Raw genomic sequence first — 23,481 nt, 5'->3', positions numbered from 1 at the left:
TGATTGGATGGGAAATAGAAAATTCACCCAGGGGATCACTTCTGTGGCTCTGCTCGACAGTGGTACAGGAAAATAATTTTCTTGGGTGGTAAAAGCCAGGGTACCTTTTTAGCTGGGCTTGTATAGGCCCCAGGTCTGATAGCCTAGTACCTACCTATGAACCTATGAACCTATTGATAAGAGACTAATGCCATGTATAACACCTGAAAGGCTGGAAAAGTATTTCAGAGTGTTTGACTTACTCAAATGCAGTAAGATCAGTGGGTTAAGTACCTATTAGCCCAGTGTAGTACAGCATCCTTCAGGCCACAGAGCTTTAATTCACAGATCAATTCTGAGTGTTGATATGAAGCCAATGCATTAGATAAAACAAACAAATAAACTATCCTAGTTATATCTGTACTGATCAAGCCATGTGAGAGAGTCAGTTCCATGGTGGTCAGGCAGAATGATGGGGTGGCAGGTATGTGGGATGTCTCATAGATATGTTTTGCACTGCAGAAAATATGGGGAAAGTGAAGGAGCAACTATATATTGTATGAGTCTGTCATTATAAGATCATCAGGTATTTCCTAGGTGTTGTCACAACTTAGTGTCAGGTCTCTCTTCATTGGTATGTAAAGGTAAAGGTGGGAGTGTAAGGTTAATTGGTTGTATTAACATTAATTTTAGCAAGCAATAATGTCTGCAGTGGGTGCTACAGGGTAATAATGGACCATCCAGGGGTGTTGTGAGCCCAGATGCTGCAGGAAGAGAGTCTCGTAATGTGCATTATTTTCCTGTAATGCCCATCATGGAGGGCAATGTTGGACTTAGAAAGTGGGTTATCAGTAAACATTGCTTTGTGTTTGCTTTATTGTTACTATACATATATATTTTTTATATTTTGTCACAGATTTCCTCTGCCTAATGTTTCTAAGTTGGTGAAGGACCAACTGCATGAGGGTTACCCGCTCCAAGGATCTAAACCTGATCTGTAACCTGAATAGATCATACCCGAGAAACAGATATATGTCCCAGAGATTGCCCCTCCTCTGGAATAGGCTTCTTATTCACTTGAAACAGAGCCCTTCCCTGACCATCTTCAAGCACAATCTGGACCAATGGATGGGAAATCACAAATTCACTCATGGGGTGGCTCCCATGTCCCTTACGGACAGGGGCAGTCTGTACAAATTCTGAAAAACCCACTTGCTGACCTTTGTTATCTTTCCCCTAGGGATAGAAAATTGGGTAATATATGAGTAAAACTGGCTAGGCATGTAAGGGCTCTTGAGCTGTTAGCCTAATAATCTCCTATATACCTATATGTAAAATCTAAGTTATTAAAGTAATTAAAATGTCTACAAATACAAACACACACACACACACACACACACACACACACACACACACACACACACACACATGCTGCTGCAGTTTCTTGCATTAGAGCTCTTTAGTTGGTTGGTTATCTGGCTGTTTATTCATTCTTTCATTTATCAGAATTGGAATCACATTTGTCGGTCAAGTATGCATGCATACAAAGAATTTGACTCCAGTTTCAGTGACTCTCCAAATATGAATTACATAAATGACATAGATGCAACTATTAAGAACAAGACAAAAAAGTGAATATACATATACACACAAGGTGCAAAGTGCAACTCAGTGCAAGAAATACTGAAGCAAACTCAAAAAGAAACAAGATTAACAATATGTAAACAATACTGCAGAATCCTCAGAGACTTGGAAAAAAAGAGTACCCCAGCCCAATAAGCTCAGTTAACCATTAACCGTTTATGAACTTGATGGTCTGTGGGAAAAACTGTTCTTATATCTACTTGCTTTGGTGCGTATTAATCTGTAACACCTGGCTAATGGTAATAGTTTAAAAAGGTGGTGGCCTGGATGTGAACGGTTGGTGGTGCCCTTTTCACGACTCTGGAATAGTACAGGTCCTGTAAGGAGGGCAAACTAGCACCAATGATATTTTCAGCAAACCTGACAATTTGATGTAACCTATTTTTGTCATGATTAGACAGAGATCCAAACCACACTGTAATGGATGAGCTGAGAACAGACTCAATGACTGCTGTATAGAACTGAATCAACAGCTACTGTCGGAGGTCGAACTTCCTCAGCTTTTGCAGAAAGTACATTTGAGGTTGTGCCTTTTTTATGATGGACCCTACATTGGTCTCCCACTTCAAGTTCCGTGAGATGATAGATCCCAAAACCTTGAAGAATTCCACAACTGGCATAGCAGTATTAAATATAACGAGGGAGGATAATACTGCATGTTTTAAAAGACGCTTTTATTGAAGGGAAAGGACAATGGCAGCTTCAGTAAACAATTTCAGTCTTTCAGCACAGATTGTGTACCAGATTAGGCACTTGTCTTTGTACTGGGCTCCTCTTGTACATTAATACCTACCTTTAATATGTTGTGTTCATATGAATCAGTAATTCTTCAAGCCCCTTTTCTAAAGTCTGCTATTACACATTTTATTTTGAAAGGCTTCTAGTATTCTTAGTTGCCTGTATTACAGATGTGGGTGGTTCTTCAAGTGGCCAGAGCTCTTTGGGAAAGAGCAGTGATACTGGTATTGTGGCTGGCACATCAGCTGCTGTCCAGGGCTTTGCATTTGAGAATTGTGAACCACGTGCATAGCCATGGATGGTGAGGTGAACATATAGGACACAACCAGTAATGTGATATAAATGATACACACATTTGTGGCTCTGCATGTCCAGTGCACATGAACATTAGTGCATTGCTACTGGTGATAACTACACTCATAGTATACCGCCCTCATGTCAACAACTTGAAAATTCAGAGAAAGTCACTTTTCTTTTTGATATACCATTCAGTTTCAAGGAAGGTGGGTCTTCATAGCAATATATGTGAAATCAATGGAAACAAATATTCCTGAGTGTCTCACAAAGTATCAAATGTTCACAAGAGTGAACTTTAAAAGGGCAATCAATTTGGAGCGAATCTAACATGATCAAAAATATTAAAAACTGAATTGATTTTTTTGCAGGGGGTAATTTCCCTGCAGCCCCACACCCCCTGATAATTGTATTTACTAACTCTGAGATTGCACAACATACCCTGCTGCAACGCAATGTCATGCAAAAGGCTACCAGCAGAAACTACATTTCAAAGAACATTTGCTCATATGAGTATCTGCTTTTTTTTACAGCAGTAAAAAGTGTTCACTGTTGTGAGTGTTAGCTTTTTCAAACTGCACCCGCGGTGGTGCAGCAGTAGCATTGTTGCCTCACAGCTAGAGGTTCTCCTGTTCGATTCTTGGCTGTAGTGCCTTCTGTGTGGAGTCTGCATGTCCTCCCCGTGGTCGAGTGGTATTCTAAAGACATGTGTGAATGGGCATGCCTTCGTTGAAGGGTGGACATCGGGCTGGCACCTCGGCATCATAAAAATTGACTGCCAATCATTAGCAGACCGGAGTTCTGCTGTGGCGACCCCAAACCAGGAAAAGCCGAAAGAGCAACAACAACCCTCCTGAGACATATGTTATGTTCTAGAATCCTTCTATGACTGCATGCTGCTCAAGTAGTGGTGATGGAAACTTGATATAATTTTCTGGTACTGTAAATATGCACAAAACCTATGGAACTCATTAAGGATCAAACTTCAGAAAATGGGCTTGCGGGAGATCTACCCTATTTGCTATATCGCATGGGAGTCCCATTGATATGCCCAGATCTGACTTGAATATCCTGATTGCTCTATTTGCATTAGCCAAGCTGTACATCACTCAAAACTGGCTTGACAGGTCAAAAATAGAGTGGAAGGGTTTTACTAACATGGCATCTAAATATATCATATCTTACAAACTGATTATAGGCAATAGAAATAAGCCCATGAAACGTCTCAGTTTTTGGAATCTTATCCTAGGACACATTTTTGAAATAAGTTATACCATAAACTCATCTGTCAACCTGTCCCTACATAGTTTTTGGAAGTCTCTTCTTTATGAGGTTTTAACAGATAGTAGTCTCTGATAGTTTCATTTTTGACTTTCATAGTAATGAAGTGATTATTCTCTAACTTTAAAAACTTGTAGCATTATATGTAAATAGCTGTGTATATTATGTGTAAATGGATCCTGTTTCTCACCACTTATTTCTAAATTTATGCCTGTTGGACTCCAAACATTCAAATTTATATGTACATGTGAACCTGTCTCTTTAGACACTAGAATTTTGTTAATTCAAGACTAGAAGTTAAAAGGCATTAATTTGTTAATTGTCATAACAAGGTTACCTGTTTATAAAGGAATGTCAGGTTGTATATTTTTGTACATTAAATGTTGAAAAATGCAATAAAGTAAAAGTTAGAAAAGAAAGAAGACATAATTACTAGCCTCACTGCATATGGTAGTCATGCATGTGGTTAGGATTTTGAAGGCCTCATTCTAGGGCACTCCAACAATGTCATTCATTTATTTATTTTTATTTTTATTTTATTTATTTTACATTTGTTGACCGGGATAGTCCGGCTGGATGCATGTCCATTTTCAGTGGAGGCTCGGAGAGAAAAGCTCCAAGGTAAACAGAAACATTAAAAACATGTTACAATTGTAATTTTGACAAAGAGTACATACGCAAACAATAATAAACATCTTCCACAGGTTGGAGTTAAATCCTGGTGAAAGCCAGGGGTAAATTAAACAGTAGCTGATTAATAGATTTTACACAATCTAGAAGAGAGTTAACCAGGCTTGATACAATGACATAGCCAGTTTAGTGCCAGATGTTGTTTGAGTCTAGTTTTAAATTGACCTAGTGAGGAGAGTAAAGTAATGCCAGCTGGAAGTGAGTTCCAGGATCTGCCTACAGAGTTTGCAAAGAGAGAGTCACCAGATGCATTGTTAATTTTGCTTGTCTGAATTAGTAGTCTGTTAGAGGATCGAAGCAGTCATGGATTGTGATAGGGGTGATAAGATTTTTAGTGCAGGAGTATTATCCAGATTATAAAGAATTTTATAAGCCATGATCAGTTGGTTATACTGAATTAGACTGGGTAGTTCAAGCCACCCAAGCTGGTTAAGATTGATGCAATGATGTGTCCTAAAAGGCAGCCCAGTGGCAAACCTGGAAATGTGGTTATAGCAGGTTAAGAGTTTGTTAAGTACAGTCTTGTTTATATTAGAGAGTATAGGGGATGCGTTAAGAAGTGTTGAGAGAAGGTGAGAACAAGCTATGACAATTTTAGCTGGAGGGGTTAGGAAGGCTTTTATTCTGTAAAGTGACCCTAGTTTTTTATTGATGGTTTTGATCAATAGGTTTACATGTAGGTCGAATTTTAGATTGTTATCTATAATGACCCCTAGTAGTTTTATAGAGGGGTCAGGGGAGATTAATGTGCCATCATTTGCATTTATGGTAAAGGTAAAAGCAGGAGACCTTTGTGTTGGTGAGACTAACAGCATTTTAGTTTTTTGGGGATTTAGTATCAAATGACATTCAGAAAGCCAGTTTTCTATAGTGTTAAAGGGTGACTGGATAGCAGACCATAAGTCTGTTGGAGATGTGGCGGAGCAAATCAGGGTGGAGTCATCAGCGTATTGGATATAGCTGACTTTTGGGATGACAGTATACAGGTCATTAGTGAAGATGGAAAACAGCAGGGGCCCTAGTATAGAGCCTTGTGGTACTCCAAAGGTGTTGAGTAGTAGGTTAGAGAGTTTGTTCTGCCAAAGAACTGCCTGCTGTATCCCATTCAGGTAGGATGTAAACCATTGAAGGGCCTTAGTATCTAGACAGAATGTTTGCAGGGTGTGTATTAGAAGTTGGTGGTCACCCATGTTGAATACCTTGGAAAGATCCAAGAAGAGGGCGGATGATATGTGATTGTTGTTGCGATTATGGTTTATGATGTTGGTGAAAGCTAGTAGGGCTGAAGTTGTGCTGTGGTGTGGATGGAAGCCCTGTTGGGTATTTGCCATGAGGTGATTCTGGATTAGATGGTGTATGAGTTGTCTGTGAATACATTTTTCCATAATCTTTCCAAGTGGAGAGAGTATGGCTATTGGTCTATAATTGGAGAATTTAGTAGAGTTGCCTCCTTTATGAAGCGGTATTACATAGGATATTTTCCAGATGGTGGGAATTCTAGCTTCTGTTATGGTTCGATTGATTGGTATTGATACTGGGTAGGCAATAGTATCAGCTGATTTTTTAAGGTACTCGGCGGGGAGTTGATCAGCAGAGAGTGTGGTGGGTTTTAATTTTTTGATCAAGGTACAGATAAGTGACATGGCCACTGGTTGGAAGCTGAATGAGAGTAGGTTTCTAGGGGTGGTACTTTCAGGACCAGGGGAGCTAGGAGGTAGTTGGCTTGCTAGGGCTTGAATTGTCTCATTAAAGAATTGGTTAAAACTATCTGAAACATCCTCGGGGGGTTTATCAATAGTAGCAGCTGGAATGGGGGTAGATATTTGTCCAGGATGAAGTAGAGTATTCAATCCCGCCCCAAACTTCTGAGGGTTGTTTTAATTAACTGTCTATAAGTTGCAGTAGTATTTTTTTTTGTCTTGTAAAATGGATTTTTTGGTTCCGTTCCTAGATTGCCTATATTTAATTTGATCTTGGGGGTCTTTAGTAGAATGCCATAAAGCCCATAATTTGTTTCTGTGGGTAATTTTGAGTTTAGACTCTTTAGAAAGCCATGGTGCAGTTTTTGCTTTTGTTCTCTTTGTACGAGCAGGTGCATGCAAATCTAAGATCTTAAGAAATTTGTTATTAAAGTATGCAACAGCCTCCTCTAAGGGGAGTTGTTTTAGAATAGACCAGTTACATGAGTTAAGTTCTTGTTGGAATTTGACAGGGTCAAAGTCTTTTTTGTTTCTAATTTTTCTGAGTAAGGGTTGTTGGGGATTAATGGCTTTATGCTTAACTATATAAGTGAGAAGGTGATCGCTTAGGTCATCGGGAAGGGTACCAGCAGTGTACAGTTGGGGGTGATTATTTATGAGTACCAAATCGGGTATGCTTTCTTTTTGGTTGGGTTTACCTAGCCTAGTAGGGGTGGATATGATTTGATTAAAAGCATGCAGGTTAATATGGGTTGATGGGGATTCTGAGGAGCAGGTGCTCCAGTCTATGTTAAAATCCCCGAGTAGTAGGGTTTCTTGGGGGCAATAGCATGATAGCCAGTGCAGGGTGTCTTCAAGTGTAGTTATATTGTTACCTGGGGGAATATACATGCAGATGATATTAATGCATTTACTTTTGTTTAGTTGCAATCTAGTTGCAAGAATTTTGGAGTTATTAATCTGCGGTGGTTGTGTTACATCTATGGTCACATTTAACTCAGATTTGTATTGTATAGCTACCCCCCCCCCCTTTTCCTGGAAACACGATCAAGCTTGTGTATGTTATACCCAGGTGGTAACACTTCCTTGTCTGTAGTGTTAGGCTTTAACCAGGTTTCAGATAGACAGAGAATCTCAGGGGAGTGGACAGCCAGGAGTGCATGCAGTTTGTGTACCTTGTTATTAATGCTTCTAATACTGAGATGACAGACTAGGAGAGTTAGGTGGTCTATTGATTGAAGGATTGTAGCTTAGGTTACTGGTAGAGGGGGTCTATATATCAGAAGTGGATGGGCCAGGGTTGGGGTGAATGTCACCACCAAGTATTAGGCTACGTCTGTACTTAGTGATAAGCTTCAGGACTTCCTTTATAAGTTTGTAGTAGTGTCTGGAACTAGGGCTAATGTGCCAGGGGTAGGTGTGTTGACAGAGTGAACAAGACGTTGAGCAGGACCCGGCATTATATGTATGGTTGAAGGTGGGAAGATTTACAGCTGGGGTGATAGTATGGCCCTTTGGGACTTGAATTCCAGTGAGAAACTGGTTTTCATACAAGGTAAGGAGGTATGGGACCAGCAGGAGGGGTAGTAGAGGGGAATAAATCATTGTTAGGAATACAGCTATTGCATTAAGGAATTGTACTTCCTGGTGATACAACACCAGAAGAAAGGGTGGAGGTAACTATACTTGTAGGGGATGGGAGAATGCCTGATAAAAGCTGATAGGTGCTAGTGGAATGTAGCTAGAGAAAAGACAGTGTAGTGAAATAACCTAGACAAAAGCTGATTGGATGTAGTAAGTTGGGGGAGTGGATATTTTACTATAAATGTAGAGGTAGTGGGGTGGGAATAGGGGGCAGGAAGGGGAGCAAAGTGAGCCCGAGCGAAGCTCGGGCGAACGGAGTGGGGCTATTGCCATTAATAAGGTTTCCTAGGGCTTCCTAGATCTGTAAGGTAAGTATTTTAGCTCTTAAATTACACCTGTTTTAGCACTTAAGTTGGCTAGCTATAGATTTGCTACTTTTTAATATAATTTTTTAGTAAGAGTCCTATAGTTAATGTATTTCTAGGGAAATTTTAAGGTTAGGAATACAATAGCTGGAGGGGGCAGGCGTAAACTATACTTCATATGCCAATTTATCCAGCAACAGTCATTTTTAATGTTAGGAGAGACTGGGGGCTTTATTTTAATATCAGGGAAAATTGGGGGCTTTCTTGCATACTACACACATATTATAGACAGCGTACATAAGCCGCTGATTATGGTGTCTCACATTTACCACCTAGTCAGAGAGCAGACATAGATGCAGCCTGTGATGAACTGCTTGCTGTCGGGCTAGGCACTATGGTAAAAACCTTCAGCCATCAGGGCATTTGTCTGAGGGGCTGCACTTGCTAGTAAAGATAGTATTTAGTTACTACCCTTTGTCCAGCAAATTCACTTCTGCTTTATAAAAGTGCAGTTCACCCTGTACTCTTTCAGAACTGCCCATATAGTTCAAATAGCCTGAAAAGGTTTGCCCTATTTTTTATATGATTTTTGCAAGACAAATAATTTTTTAGACTTCAACTGCTCCACTGTTTTCATAGTTTCAGCGTAGTACTTTGCCACAGGCATAAGTTGCTTTGGAATCCAAGCCACATACAGTGCCCACATAGATCAGGTTTCACATCAGTGAGACAGAACTGCCACTGTTAAAGTGGTACAACTGCAGTGCAGCACCTCAGCTCATACGTGGGCTCAGATGAGGCACAAAGGGTATTGCACTTAGGTTCATAGGTTCATAGGTTCATACTAGGCTATCTGCCCGAGGGCATTTACAAGCCTAGCCCATAGTTTTGTGGCTTACGCCACCCCTTTAGTATGGGGAACTATACAAATTATTTTGCTGTGCCTCTGTCGAGCAGTGACACTGAGGTAATCCCTGGGGTATATCTGTGATCTCCCATCCATTGGTCAAGATTTCTCTTGAACAAGGCCAGCGAGGTGCTCTGCCTCACATATACCGGGATTTTATTCCACAGCATAGGGAGTCTTTGGGTGATGAATCTATCCCTCCAGCACGTCCTATTAATAGCCGTGTCGAGGTTTAAGTCTCCTGCCCTTGTGGCTCTGACGGATCTAGATTTTTTGAGGTGAAGCATATTCATCAAATCTGGGTTTGACATGGCCTTGTATGTTAGGCAAAGGTCACCTCTGAGCAAGCGGTAAGCGACTGAATAGAGCTGGAGTTCTTTCAGTCGGGCAGCATAGGACAGATGATTGAGACCCTTTATCCTTTTGGTGAGGAACTTTTGTGGCCTCTCCAGCTGCTGCAAGTGTCGGGTCAGATACATTCCGAATGGGGCATTGTACTCAATCATTGGTCTGATGAGTGATGAGTATAGGGAGACTATGACCTCCCTTGATCTAGATGAGAATCCCTTCATGATAAGGTGGGCAACGTAGAAGGTCTTCCTAACTACTTTAGCTACATGGGTGTCGAATGACAGACTACTATCAACCTGGGTCCCCAGGTCCCTGATAACTTCTTCTGTGCTCAGTGGATTGCCACCTATTTGGTAGCTAGGGGTAACCTTGTTTTTCGAAGGGTATGACTATGCATTTTTGGCATTTAACTTTAGGCCATGGCTCTGGCACCAGTTATCCGTTTCTGTGAGACCCTTCTGAAGGATATCTGTGTCAGATGTGTTTTCTACTATGGCGCCCAGTTTGCAGTCATCTGCAAACTTTGTCAGCCATAACCCTCCTGTGTTTGCTTGTACTTGGAAAAGTAGATGCCAAACAAGAGTGGGCCCAGGACTGAGCCCTGTGGTACACCACTTGTGACAGGCTTTGAGTCTGACATGGCGCCAGCAACTCTGACCCTATGGGTTCTGTCACTCAGCCAGTTTGCAACCCATCTTGTGATGTATGGGTTAACATTTAAGCTGATGAGTTTTTCAATGATACCCGAGTGGGGTATTGTATCGAAGGCCTTCGCCAGATCGAGGTAGGCTGTATGGACTGCCTTTCCCTCATCAATGGCTTTGGTGACTGTTTCGAAAAAGTCAACCAAGTTTAGAAGGCATGATCTGCCTTTGACAAAGCCAAACTGGGATGGATCCAAAGTCTGCAAATTCCCTATGTCTTTATTTATGAGGTCCATTATGATCCTCTCCATGGCTTTGCAGATAAGGCTCGTCAAGCTAATGGGCCGGTAATTTCCAGGGTTGGTGGAGGCACCGCCTTTGTGAAGTGGGACCACAGTTGCAGTGTGCCACTCCCTGGGTACGTATCCAGAGGTAAGACTATGATTAAACAGCTGTCCTAGCTGTGGGTTTAATTCCTCGTTGAGTTCGTGGAGCACACAGCCGGGGACACCATCAGGTCCCATGGATGCTGTGTTTTTTGCTTTGGAGAGAGCAGTTCTCACTTGGGCGTTGGAGATGTTTGGGGGGCTGCAATCGCTTGGTATAGATATCTCTCCTTTTGGGGAGGGTAGAAGTTTGCACTGAACCTGTCAGCCAGTATGTTGGCAATGTCTGTAGGATCAGTAATCTTCACATCATTTTGAACTAGTTCTGAGCATATCTGGGAGTTTCCTCCCAGGTTTCTAACATAGCTAAAGAAGGCCTTATGATTGTCTTTTGAGTCTTTAGCTATTTTTCTCTCAAAATTTGCTTTGGATGATTTTATGAGAGCTCTTAGTTTTTACTTATAGTGATCAAGGGTGTCTTACCTTTTAAGGATTTTGCTCTATCTTGTAGTAGCTTCCTCCTTTTGTTGTAGAGTTTGTTTATGGCTGGGGTCCACCAGACTGGACGCTTGCCTTTGGTACAAAGAGTCTTTGTTTTGCTTGGGATTGCCTTATCCATGCAGTCCTGCAGGTGCTGGTAGAAGGCATTTGTAAGTGATTCAGCGGCTTGAGTACTGTTTTCCCGGCTCGGGGCCTTAAAGGAGACCACACTAGTCTTTAGAAGTGTGAAGTCGGCATTCGAGAAGTTCTTTACTGTGGTCTTTTTTATTTCAGGTGGGGGTGGGATGAGGACCTCCAGCGAGATTAGTTTGTGATCTGATCTCACCAGTGAGGGGTATACTTCCGGTGTTGAACATTGTGCTCCCATGTTCGTGATGATGTTTGTGCTGAGAAGTATCATACAACAATCACACCAAAAATAACTGTCCTTTTACATGTATTAAGGTGTGTTTTAATGCTGCTCCTTCATCACTTTTTCTTTCCCTAGTAAAGAACTTAGGGTTTCTGCTGGCAAATCCAGTTCTATTGAGCTCTTTTCAGATGTATGAGTCATTAGATAACTGTGAAGCAAACTTTGCTGTATTATTTCCTTTTGCATTTGCCTTTTTCACTTTTGCATTCCATTTTTTATCATTATAGACCTTTCTGGTTGTGAAAACAGTCTGGAAGTTTAGACTGTGACCTAGATGACCATTAATGAATAAATAAAAGAAGCTTTTGGACTTTGCACCTCTACAGAAAAGACAGAAACAAATTCTCCAGACTTACCTTTTGTAACAGTAAAACCATGCCAGTGTTCCAGATTTAGTTGCTGATTAATGTAGTAACATAAATATAAATTTGTTATGTATCCAAGCAATATTTTATATATACACAACGACTTATTTCTGGAGAAAAAATAAATAATTTGTTAGTCATGCTTATTTGCTTATGTCCCTCTGAGTTAATCGTGTAATTAATTAAATAATTAATTTATTGGCATTTGATTGCTGGAGAAAGTCTAACTGGGTAAAAGCCCATTTTCAGCAGAGGCCTAGGGGAAGAAAAGTTCCAAAGTATTAAAAAAAATTTTAAGAACAATAAATTTTACAGTCTTTAAAAATAATGCAGAAGCAACTACAGTTTAAATAACTATACCAAATTATACATAATATGAACATATTGGTTAAGAATAAATACAAGTTATATGACAATCATTTTAAAGACAGAGAAATTTTAGCCAGTTTATAGAGAAATTAAAGGTAAGTTAGTATAATACAAACAGGAATTACAATAAGTGAGAGTAAAGCAGGTTTATGATATATTTAGAAAGAAATCTTGGGGTGGGGGGAGGGGAAGAAATTGACAGAAGTAAGGAAGTGAGTAAAGAAAGGAGATTAAGCAAATAATAGTTATAAATAAGTATTTTTCACATTTAGGGATATAGTTTATCCTGGGGTTGAGCAAGAACAGAGCCAGCTTTTGGCTAGGAATTCTTTCAGAATGGTTTTGAAGGCTTGGAGGGAGGGTACTGACCTGATGTTAATGTTTTATTTACAAAGATGTACGACTATGTGAGATTCTTTTCAGTAGAGACCCAGTCAGTGTATACTTAAGAGAAAAGAACAAATAAAAATATACTTATCTGGTACCGAATTCTATAAACACATCTGATTATAACAAACATTTAAAAAGAAAGCTATAACCCCCCCCTCCAAAAAATGCAAAATATACTGTCAAAACACAGTGACAGATGGGTTAGTATTGCTACTTCACAGTACTTGGTTGTCCAGTTCAATTTGGGCTGCACCGCTGCTTGCCATGTTTGCTGCCATATGGGGTTTTGGCTGGGTGCTTCAGTTTCCACCATATTTCAAAGACCTTGGTGAAGAAATGATTCTCTAAATTACTCATATGTATGTATGTATGTATGTATGTAATTTTATGATATATATGTATGTGTATGCATGTGTGTGTGTGTGTGTGTGTGTGTGTGTGTGTGTGTGTGTGTGTGTGTGTGTGTGTGTGTGTGTTGGAATACAGGTTAACTAATGTTTTAGCTAGGTGAAATGTATCGAAATAAAACAATAGAAAAAGTGATAGCATGAAGCCTAAAGATTGATTAAGGGGAGGAGGGAGGAAGAGTGACACAGCAAAAAATGGCTAGACTCAGTTTCTAAAACCTGGAGATCAAAAGTCACTGACTGATAATTAACATTTAGTAAATGTATATGTTATGCCAGCCTTGCAAGGGGCAGTTATTATTATATATACATGTAAATGTTCAAAACTGAGGAATGACCAGTCTTCAAAGCAATAACCAACAAACAAAAATAAAGTCCAAGGCTGTAGGAAGCACCCCACTGAAATGAAAGGTAATAAAAATGCTCTTTATTTTCCACAGTTTCACACAGAAGACATTAACATTCCCAATGGCACATACGTTTTTGTCTGTAAAAAGACGAAGATTTCAGAGTCCAACAGTGGTGAGTCTGGAGCTCTGGCAACTGTTTTAGAAGCTTGAACTAATTTGCTACTGATAACAACAAAAAATGTAATCTGAGAACTAATTATCCAGTCTAACCTACGATTCCTCAGTAAGATAATGTTTATCCTACAAAGACAGCCAATGTTCTAGTTGGTTCTTATGGCGTGACTTACTTGAATATCAAATTGCATATTCTTATTGTGACTACCATGTATTTTAAATGACCAACTACATTTGATAACATGGTAGTTTGGGATGTCACTTTAAAGAAAATGCAATGCTGTAATCTTCTACATTTTTAGTACAGGAAAACATTCATTTCTGTTTGCATATATAAATAAGGTTAGCCCTGAGGATTCAAGTCATTTTCCAGTGATGTGAGTCATAATTGAAGCTTGTTTTCAGTTGTGGTAAGGGATTTAGTGAACTAAAGAAGACCAAAATCATAAACATACTGAATGAGCTTGAGGTTACCATGATGTTTCCACATACTGTTTACCAATAGCGTGAATAGCAACAGTCAAAGTAGAGATCCTTTCATTCCTTCCTCCTTTATGGTGAAATTTGTCAAAATGTTTCCCATTTTATAATGATTTTTTTTTGTGTAGTGAAGATAATTTTTATCTTGTAAAAACCTAGGATGAGCCTGGAAATGGTCTACTAGGTTAAGTGTTATATGCCAGTCAATAAGTGTATAAGTAAGTAAGTAAATAAATACAGTGGAGTGAAGCTTCTACACTCCAATATGTACCAGTCTTTGAATTAAGACATCTAGGTGTTATAGTACTGAGATGTGTTTGAAAGGTCCAGAAATAATGCATCTTCAGTAAGGGCACCATTCATGTTTGATCTAAAGGATTGTAGCAAGGATAGCAGGGTTGTGCCCCACCCCATTCCCATTTCTAAATCCATGATGAACATCACAGTGTGTAATGTGTGTTCATTAAGCGCAGCAGCTCTTCATCCACTGCTTATCCAATACTGCAGCAAGGGGACTCAGATTTGAATCTGTAATAAAGTTTAAATGAACAACAAAAGTATAAAAACAGGTACGGAAACAATGGATTCGTACTAATACTGAACAAAATAAATACGACACTGAGATAAAATATAAAATTTAATAGGTTAGCGCTTTCGCTTATAAAAAGAATGCTTCATCAGACATCTGATGAAGCATTCTTTTTATATGCGAAAGCGCTAACCTATTAAAGTTGCTGTGTTTCCGTACCCATTTTTTTACTATTCTTTGTTCATTTACTGATTTACGTTTACGGGTACGGTTTGCTCACGTTTGACCTGCTTTCTTCTCCTGTAATAAAGTTTGATTCATCTGAATCTAGTTTTGTGTAGTGGAGTAGTAAATAAATCTTTCCAGAAAACTGCTTTGTCTTCTTTCTTAACCTTAAATTAACAAAGAAAGTTATTGTGGGAAACATTGAATTAGCCAAACTATGAAGCAGGAATACTTTCAGATTTTACACCTCTAGGGGTTTTAATTTTAGTTTCCAAATGTGTTTGCTCTCATTTCTCTAAGATTGAAATTGTATTGCTGATGTGGTCTTGATGACTGTTTACACTGCTCAGTTCATTACAGGATAAAGGATGACAAACTGAATGTGATACCTAAATCACTCATTAATAATGCTACTTTCTGAGCCAAACATTGATGAGCTAGTTGATTTAATTCTAAGGGATAGCAGCATATTTGTACTATAGTGGTTTTCACTAACAGACTAGTAAGTAATGAAGAAGGAGTTTTTTGTAAACTGTCTTAGTTTTGCATTTAATCCTGCTGTAATGGGACAATGGGACCACTGACACCGATGCAATACCCATTTAGCAAGATGCCACCATCTGTGAAGCCAGGATGGCTGGCACTGATGGGGTATGAATCCCACCACTGCTAGCAAAGGGTGAAATATGAACAAGAAAATAGACACGTCTACATCAATTATTAATTTATAAAATACAACATGGCCCCAGCATGGCCCAAATAGCATAAAGGGAATAGGTATTGCTGCCCTGGGTACGGGCTTCCAACATTCACACCACAGGCCCTTTCCTTAATACTGTCTTTGTGAACCAATGTGAATGTCAAGTCACTCCACAACAAGTACAAATATGACTCTGTCATTGTCCATGTTGGAGTGAATGACTTGAGAAGTACCTCCATGAACTAAATGAAAAGAGACATGGAAGAGCTCTTGGATCATGTGGCTCAGGCAGGTATGACACTAGCCCTGAGGAGCATCCTGCCTTTGCCCAAAATGATAACACAGTATAAGGACAAAATGATTGACTTCAATAATTGGCTAAGCTTCTGGTGTCATTCAAAGGGGATCCAGTATCTGTCTGCCTGGGATAACATGATCGACAGACCATGATGCTTTGCCAGAGATGGTCTGCACCTGTCGCCCCTGGGATTCAGGTTACTGGCTAAGGCTCTTGCCACCCCTATAGTGCCTTTTTTAGGTAAAGTCAAAAGGACAAAACCACCACCGTAACAGGTACAAACATGCAAAATCTAAATGTAATGCTACTCAATGCTAGAAGTCTAAACCTCAAAATGTACTCTCTCGAGGCACTCCTAAAATGGAAAACATTGATATCTGTGCAGTAACTGAGACCTGGTTCAAGGCTCCAGAGAGCACCCCTGCAATACCAGGCTACAACTCTTACCACACTTTTTGGCCACCAAACCAGGACTGAAGCACTAAAAGTGGAGGAGTGTCCATATTCACCAAGGATATTCACAATACCAGGCTAGTTGCCCAACATAATGCATCTGAAATTCTCCAGGTGCAACTAACACTAGGTAAGACTGCAATCCAAATTGTAGCTTGCTACAGATCCCCCACCAAGTCCCAAGATTCTCACTACACCTTTCTAAACATACTCAAAAATATTAAGATACAACCAAACACCCTAATACTGGCTGATTTCAACTACCCTGCCATTGACTGGGAAAACTACTTGTGTGCCAACACCTTTGCCCAATGGTTCTTGGAATTCATAAATTCCAATGCCCTGGATCAACTAATCCTTAGTCCCACCAGAGGCTCCAATATACTGGACCTGGTCATTACCAACATGGTCACCCCCTTGTTGGTCAGGTCTGACCATAAGCTAGTCACCCTTGGCATCCACATCCCACCCACCAGTAAGGAAACCTCCATAAAAAAACTTCTCCAAAGCCAACTTCATGCTACTCAAGTCAGAAGTGACAAACTTCATGACACCCATGCAGACGGGAACTGAATGTTCGACTGCTGAATCCTACACTAAGGCACTATACGAGCACGTCCACTCATGCATGAATCATGCCATCCCTAATAGAACCAAGATGCTCTCCTCCAAAAAAAGGAAGCCAATCTGGTAGTCCCTTGCCATAAACAAACTTTACAACAAAAGGAAGAAACTTTTGCAGAAAAGAGGAAAATTGCAGGATGCAAAACACTCCTTTACCAGCCTCAGTAAGAAGCTGAGATCCCTCATAAAATCCTCCAAAGCTAGTTACGAAAATAAAATTGCCAAAGATTCCAAAGACAACCACAAGGCATTCTATAGCTATGTCAAGAATCTAAATGGCAATGCTCAGATATGCCCTGAGCTACAACAGAATGGCATTAAATATACTGATCCCAATGATATTGCCAATATCCTGGCAGATTGATTCAGTGCAAACTTCACCCCCTCTCACCCCCTAAAGGGCCAATCTCAATACCGAAAGATTGCCAAATTCTGGTAATAATGGCCACACAGGTAAAAAATGCACTCTGCAAAGCTAAGAATACAGCATCCATGGGACCAGACAACATCCCAGGCTGTGTAATACATGAACTACAAAATGAACTGGCACCTCACCTAAGTGTCATGTTTAATCATAGCCTCACCTCAGGCTTCATGTCCACTGAGTGGCACACAGCTACAGTTATCCCAGTCCACAAGGGCGGATCCACCTTGGATGCAGGGAACTACTGCCCCATCAGTCTGATGAGCTGGATCTGCAAGGCCATGGAATGTATTATCATGAAACTTATAAACAAAGACAGTGTCAATCTTCAAACACTGGACCCCACACAGTTTGGGTTCATGAAGAGCTGATCTTGTCTCCTGAACCTGATTGACTTCTTCGAATCAGTCTCCAGAGCTGTGGACAAGGGTAATGGTCCACACAGCCTATCTGGACCTCGCCAAGGCCTTCAACACCATCCCCCACTCTGGAATCATAGATAAACTTACTAAGCTGGGCATTAATCCCTATGTCACTTGATGGGTTGCCAACTGGCTTACTGACAGAACCCAGACTATAAAAGAAGCCGACTCCAAATCCAGCTCCAGACAAATGACAAGTGGAGTACCTCAGGGTTCAGTCCTGGGACTGCTCTTGTTTGGCATCTACTTCTCTGAAGTGCAGGCCAACACTAAGGGACTCTGGCTAACAAAGTTCACAGATGACTGCAAACTGGGAGCCATTACTGAATCCCCAAATGATGTGGATATTTTACGAAAGGGCCTTACAGAAACAGATGCTTGATGCCAGAGCCATGGGCTCAAGCTCAATGCCAAGAAATGTATTGTTATCCCCTTTGGGAAAAAAACATGTACCCATGAATTACCACATAGGTTTCAGTACACTAAACACTGAAAGTGTGATAAGAGACTTAGGGACACAGGTGAACAGTGGTCTCACCTTCGATAACCATATTGCCACAACAGTCAAGAAATCCTTCTATGTGGCACACCTCATCACTAAGGGCTTTTCATCCAGAAAAAAGGAGGTCATTGTCCCACTGTACTCATCCCTCATTAGACCCATTATAAAATACAACGCCCCGTTTGGTATGTACCTCTCAAGACATCTGCAACAACTGGAAAGGCCGCAGAAATACCACACTAAAAGAATTACAGGCCTAAAGCAGATTCCCTATGCTGACCATCCAAAAAACTCCACCTATACTCTGTCGCATATCGTCTACTCAGAGGCGATCTCTGCTTAACATACAAGGCCATGTCAAACCCAGAGCTGTTGGACATGCTACACTTAAAGAAATCTCAATTCCTCAGGGACACACACTCCAGGGATCTAAACCTTGTCATAGTAATGAACAAAACATGCTGGAGGGATAGGTTCCTGACCCAGAGACTCCCCAGTCTCTGAAATAGACTGCTCATACATGTCAAGCAGAGCACCTCTTTGGTCCTCTTCAAAAAGAACCTTAATGATTGGATGGGAGATAGGAAATTCACCCTGGGATCACGTCAGTCGCCCTGCTAGACATGGGTCCAGGGAAGTAAATACTGTGGGAAGAAATAGCCAGAGAATTGTTATGGCTAGGCTTGTATAGGCCCTAGGGTTGATAGCCTAGTGCCAACCTATTTATTTTATTTATTTATTTATTTTTTATTTAACATTTGTTGACCGGGAATGTCCGACTAGGTTCCACAGAGCCTGTTTTCAGCGGAGGCCCGGGAAGAAATGCTCCAGATGCATGTCTTTGGAATGTGGGAGGAAACCGGAGTACCCGGAGGAAACCCACGCGAACACAGGGAGAACATGCAAACTCCACACAGAAGGCACCCCAGCCGAGAATCGAACTGGAGAACCTCTTGCTGTGAGGTGACAATGTTAACCACTGCACCACTGTGCCGCCCACCTGTGAACCTATAAAGCTATGTGTTCAAATGTCCCTTTATCTGTGGTAATTACTTTCACACAAATTATTATTTTACACACGCACACACACACACACACACACACACACACACACACATACATTCACACTTCTCAGGGAAAGCATGCAGGCTTCTCCAATTTCCCACAGTTTTCTTCCTGGCACAGTATTGGTGATATAGAGCCAGAGACACCTACTTACTGCCTGCTCTTAATCAAGCCAAATATAAATACACCCTTTAATAGTTTTTGCTATAAATAGACCTAATCAGTCTAATGGGAGAAGTGACACACAAATGAGTAATCAACAGTGTAAGTAATGACTACCCTATTCTCAGATAAATAATATATATACATACATACGTGCATGCACACACACACACACACACACACACACACACACACACACACACACACACACACACACACACACACACACACATACACACACACACACACATATATATATATATATATATATATATATATATATATATATATATGGGTTTACTGCTCTACATTGAAAGAATACTTCTTCAAAATAGAGCAGGAGACCCACACTTCAACAAAAGTTCACTTCAATGAAAGTGCACTTTCGTTGAAGTCTAGTTCCCCGGGCAACCCCCCCCCCCAAAAAAAAAGAAACACTAAAACATGTTTTTGCAGGGGGGCAAGCCTTCCTGCACCCCCCACACCCCCCCTAATTAAATATACCAAATCCGAGATCGCACTACGGTGGGGAAAAGGGAATATTCCCATTCCGCACTGTAGTGTGACTGCCAAAGTCAATGTTTGAAGTTTCACTACTTCGAACAAGTGGACTCGGTGAAGTGGGTTAGAAGAAGTGAAACTTCAAACATCTGCACGGATCCCATATATATATATATATATATATATATATATATATATATATATATATATATATATATATATGTATATAAATGGATGACCGCCATTAAAACTGGATGACTACAATAACTTTACATAAATTTGTTTGTTTGTTTCTTTCGGCTTTTCCTGGTTAGGGGTCGCCACAGCGGAACTCCGGTCCGCTAATGATTGGCAGTTGATTTTTGCGTACCAGCTTGCCTGGCCTGACGCACAACCTTCAACAAAGGTACTCCCATTCACGCATGTCTCCACTCAGAAGACGCTCTAACTGAGAATCAAACCGGACAGCATTTTACTGTGAGGCGACAACGCTATAGCAGCACCATCACTGCGGGATCCATAAATAATAAAGAAAATTGTCCAGATACAGTTTAAAATATATGTATGATGGCACACACAGGAAAATAATATAAAAGGCAATAAAACTAGATAGCCTGCATAAAGAAAATTCTAGATTCCAGGCATCTAAGTTCACTTTCTATTACAGCAGAAATACTGTGCCTAACTGTAAAATAGAAGTTCCTGAGATTAGTGGTAGATTACACACTCTGGGACAGGTTAAGAAATGAGGACGTAAGAGCAGAAGCCAAGGTAGCGCTGATTGCAGAGAAGGTAAAAGAAAACAGATTGCAAAGGTCCAGGCATGTGCAGGAAATCATAAAACAATCTGGTGAAGATTATCTAGAGAGACAAAAAAAAGACAAGAGGAAGCAAGGATATCCACTGGAGAGGTGGGTGGATTGCATGATAGGAGCCCTGGGACAGTCAGGCATCACAGTCAGAGTAAAAGAGTGACACTGAATTGAGAGAAATGGCAACAGAAAAAGGTGGTTAATGATGATGATATGATGAAGGTACCTTTGTATTATTACCTCACAGTCATGGATATGAGAGGACTATGAAACATAATATATCATGGCCATACAGGTCAGCGAAGGCATGGATCTCTTCAGTCTTGTTCAACATGTTACTTGCATTGACATGTATTTGTTTTAACCCAGCTAGTATTTGCCATGACAGGTTATACTGAGAGGTTTATTTCACTGCTTCACCATATAAACAAATCATGGTGGAAAGACAGATTTTTCATGCAACTCTTGGAACAAACTTCCTTTCCAGATGCATCGATGTGACACAGTCTTCCAGTAAGAAGAAATTAGACAGTTGGATGGGTAGTCATAAATTCATAGCTGGTATGACTGACCTATTGCTCCTAGAAAAAGGAACTAAGGTCAAATGGATTTTAGATTCAAGGAGTAGATGGTCACATGGCCCAGCTGCCTTGTACATTATATGTTTCCAGGAATATTAGGAATGCCTTATGCAGAGCTAAGGTTTAGGACTGATGTTTCACCATCAAAAAAGGAATTTATGAGGTAGCTAAGGTGGGCATTTTAAAGGACTTAAACACAGCTTCCTATTGAAATGTTGACACTCAAAAAGCCAAGTGTCGACAAGTCAGAAAAAAAAGACAGAAAACACAGGAGAAGAACAAATTTCAAAAGTCGCTCTTCTTCTTTAAACTTCTTTCTGCTGGGGTGCAAGCCACACCTGCACCTCCCATGGGGGGGGGGGCAAAATCCCCACACCCCCCAAACTTATATATACTAAATTTGAGATCACCATGCCTCGGAGAAAAGAGAATATTCCAAGAAATGGAATTATTATTATTATTATTATTAGTTTATGTAATTGGGATCTTTTGGCCATTCAGTCTCCGTATTTCAGGACTTGCTGTAGCTGGTCCCAACATTTCATATAGTTACCATTAAACATTGTGCATTATTTCTGGACATGGTAAAGCATCTCACCTTATTTCTGTCAGGTGTTTGTTAACTAGAGCCATCCCTTAAGATGGGAACATGCAATTACTGTTTAGAGAATTAGCAGAAAGTGTAGTGTTAAAACTTTCATGGAGGTTTCATGGCTTTATCCACTACAGTCTAGGGACATTCAAAATACATACATCAGAATGATGATTGGTACAGCTTGACTTCAGGGCACTTAGGTATGTGACAGTTAGGAAACCTAACAAACCCTATTATGTATGACTTCATGACCATGTTGCTTCAGAGATTAGGTTCTCTTGGATAACATTCTAGAGGCTTAATGTGGGCTACAATAACAAAGGTGCTCTAATTTAAGAGTGAAGATGAAGAATATATATTAAAATCCATACAAGATTGTGGAACTGGACAACTAGAGTAAGACATTTATACCCCTCAGATGTACAGATTTTTTGTAGAATGTCCAGATTTTTGCCTCATATGTTTGGTCTGTTCCTCATAAAATTTGTGATTTTCTGGATTTTTGTGGCAAATCACTGTGGACTAAATTCACTACCTAATGACAGCCATTTGAGTTTCAGACTTCACATCCTTCATTAAATGCGTAGTAACACAAGACCTTTTATTCTAGTAACTTTCTAAGTTTATAAGAGCAATATTTAAAATGTGTCCCTATTTTTGAGGTTTTGTTCCCCCATTATTATTGGCTTTGTCCAGATTTTTTGTGTTAAAAAGGTCGAGAGCTGTGGTTTGTCATATGGGTATTCAAGCAAGTATCTACAGGATAGAATGAATTACAATTAAGGAGGCTTGATTTGCTCTTTAAACAGTGTATGGACTAGCCAGGCTCTTTCTAACAGCATGGCAGATCAGTGGTATCATATCTGTTTCTTTGCTCCAGTGTCAAGGGTTTAATTCTGTTAGCCACTGTCTGTATGAAGCCTCCATGTACTTCTCATGTCTACATAACTTGTTTCTGGGTGCACCAGTTTTCTTCTGCTCATCTCTCAAAAATGCACTGACTGATACGCTGCACTAAATTGTACATATATATCTTGTAACTGGCCTGGGTAGTGTCTGGAAAGGGTCCACAGACCAGCTTGCATACCCAGATAACAAATGATAAATAACACTCACATTTTATAATGGTATGTTAGTAAACAAAAGAAAGTCTTACAGAGCAAAAGTACTGAACAGTATTATTTAGTGGCATAAGTCCCACAGAGCAGAACTCCCAAATGTAGCAGTATTATTAAGTGGCAGTATTTACAATAAGGACCATCATAAGGAGATGGGACTTAAAAGCTACTTAATACAGTATGCCAGCTCTCAAACTCAGCATATGTGACAGCTTCAAGTTAGGCAGTCTGCCTTACTAAATCTTCAAATTACTAAACTGCAGTAAAGGCTCACTCAGTTGCTATAACCATATGGTTGCATGTGCCACCAAGTAGATGGTTAGCTGATTAAGTCTGAAGAAAGCTGTAATCCACTAAAACTACAGTTAACTGATATAAGTGTATCCTAGCTGTAAACTCTTTGTTCTTCAGAATAAAAGCATTTGTAAGACAGCAGTATACATTTGTGGTGAACTTGTG

Source organism: Protopterus annectens, chromosome 2.part1 (assembly GCF_019279795.1).
Source record: "Protopterus annectens isolate FY-2018-M chromosome 2.part1, PAN1.0, whole genome shotgun sequence".
NCBI lineage: Eukaryota > Metazoa > Chordata > Ceratodontiformes > Protopteridae > Protopterus > Protopterus annectens.
The sequence above is the reverse complement of the archived record's forward strand: the minus strand, read 5'-3'. Positions refer to the sequence as shown.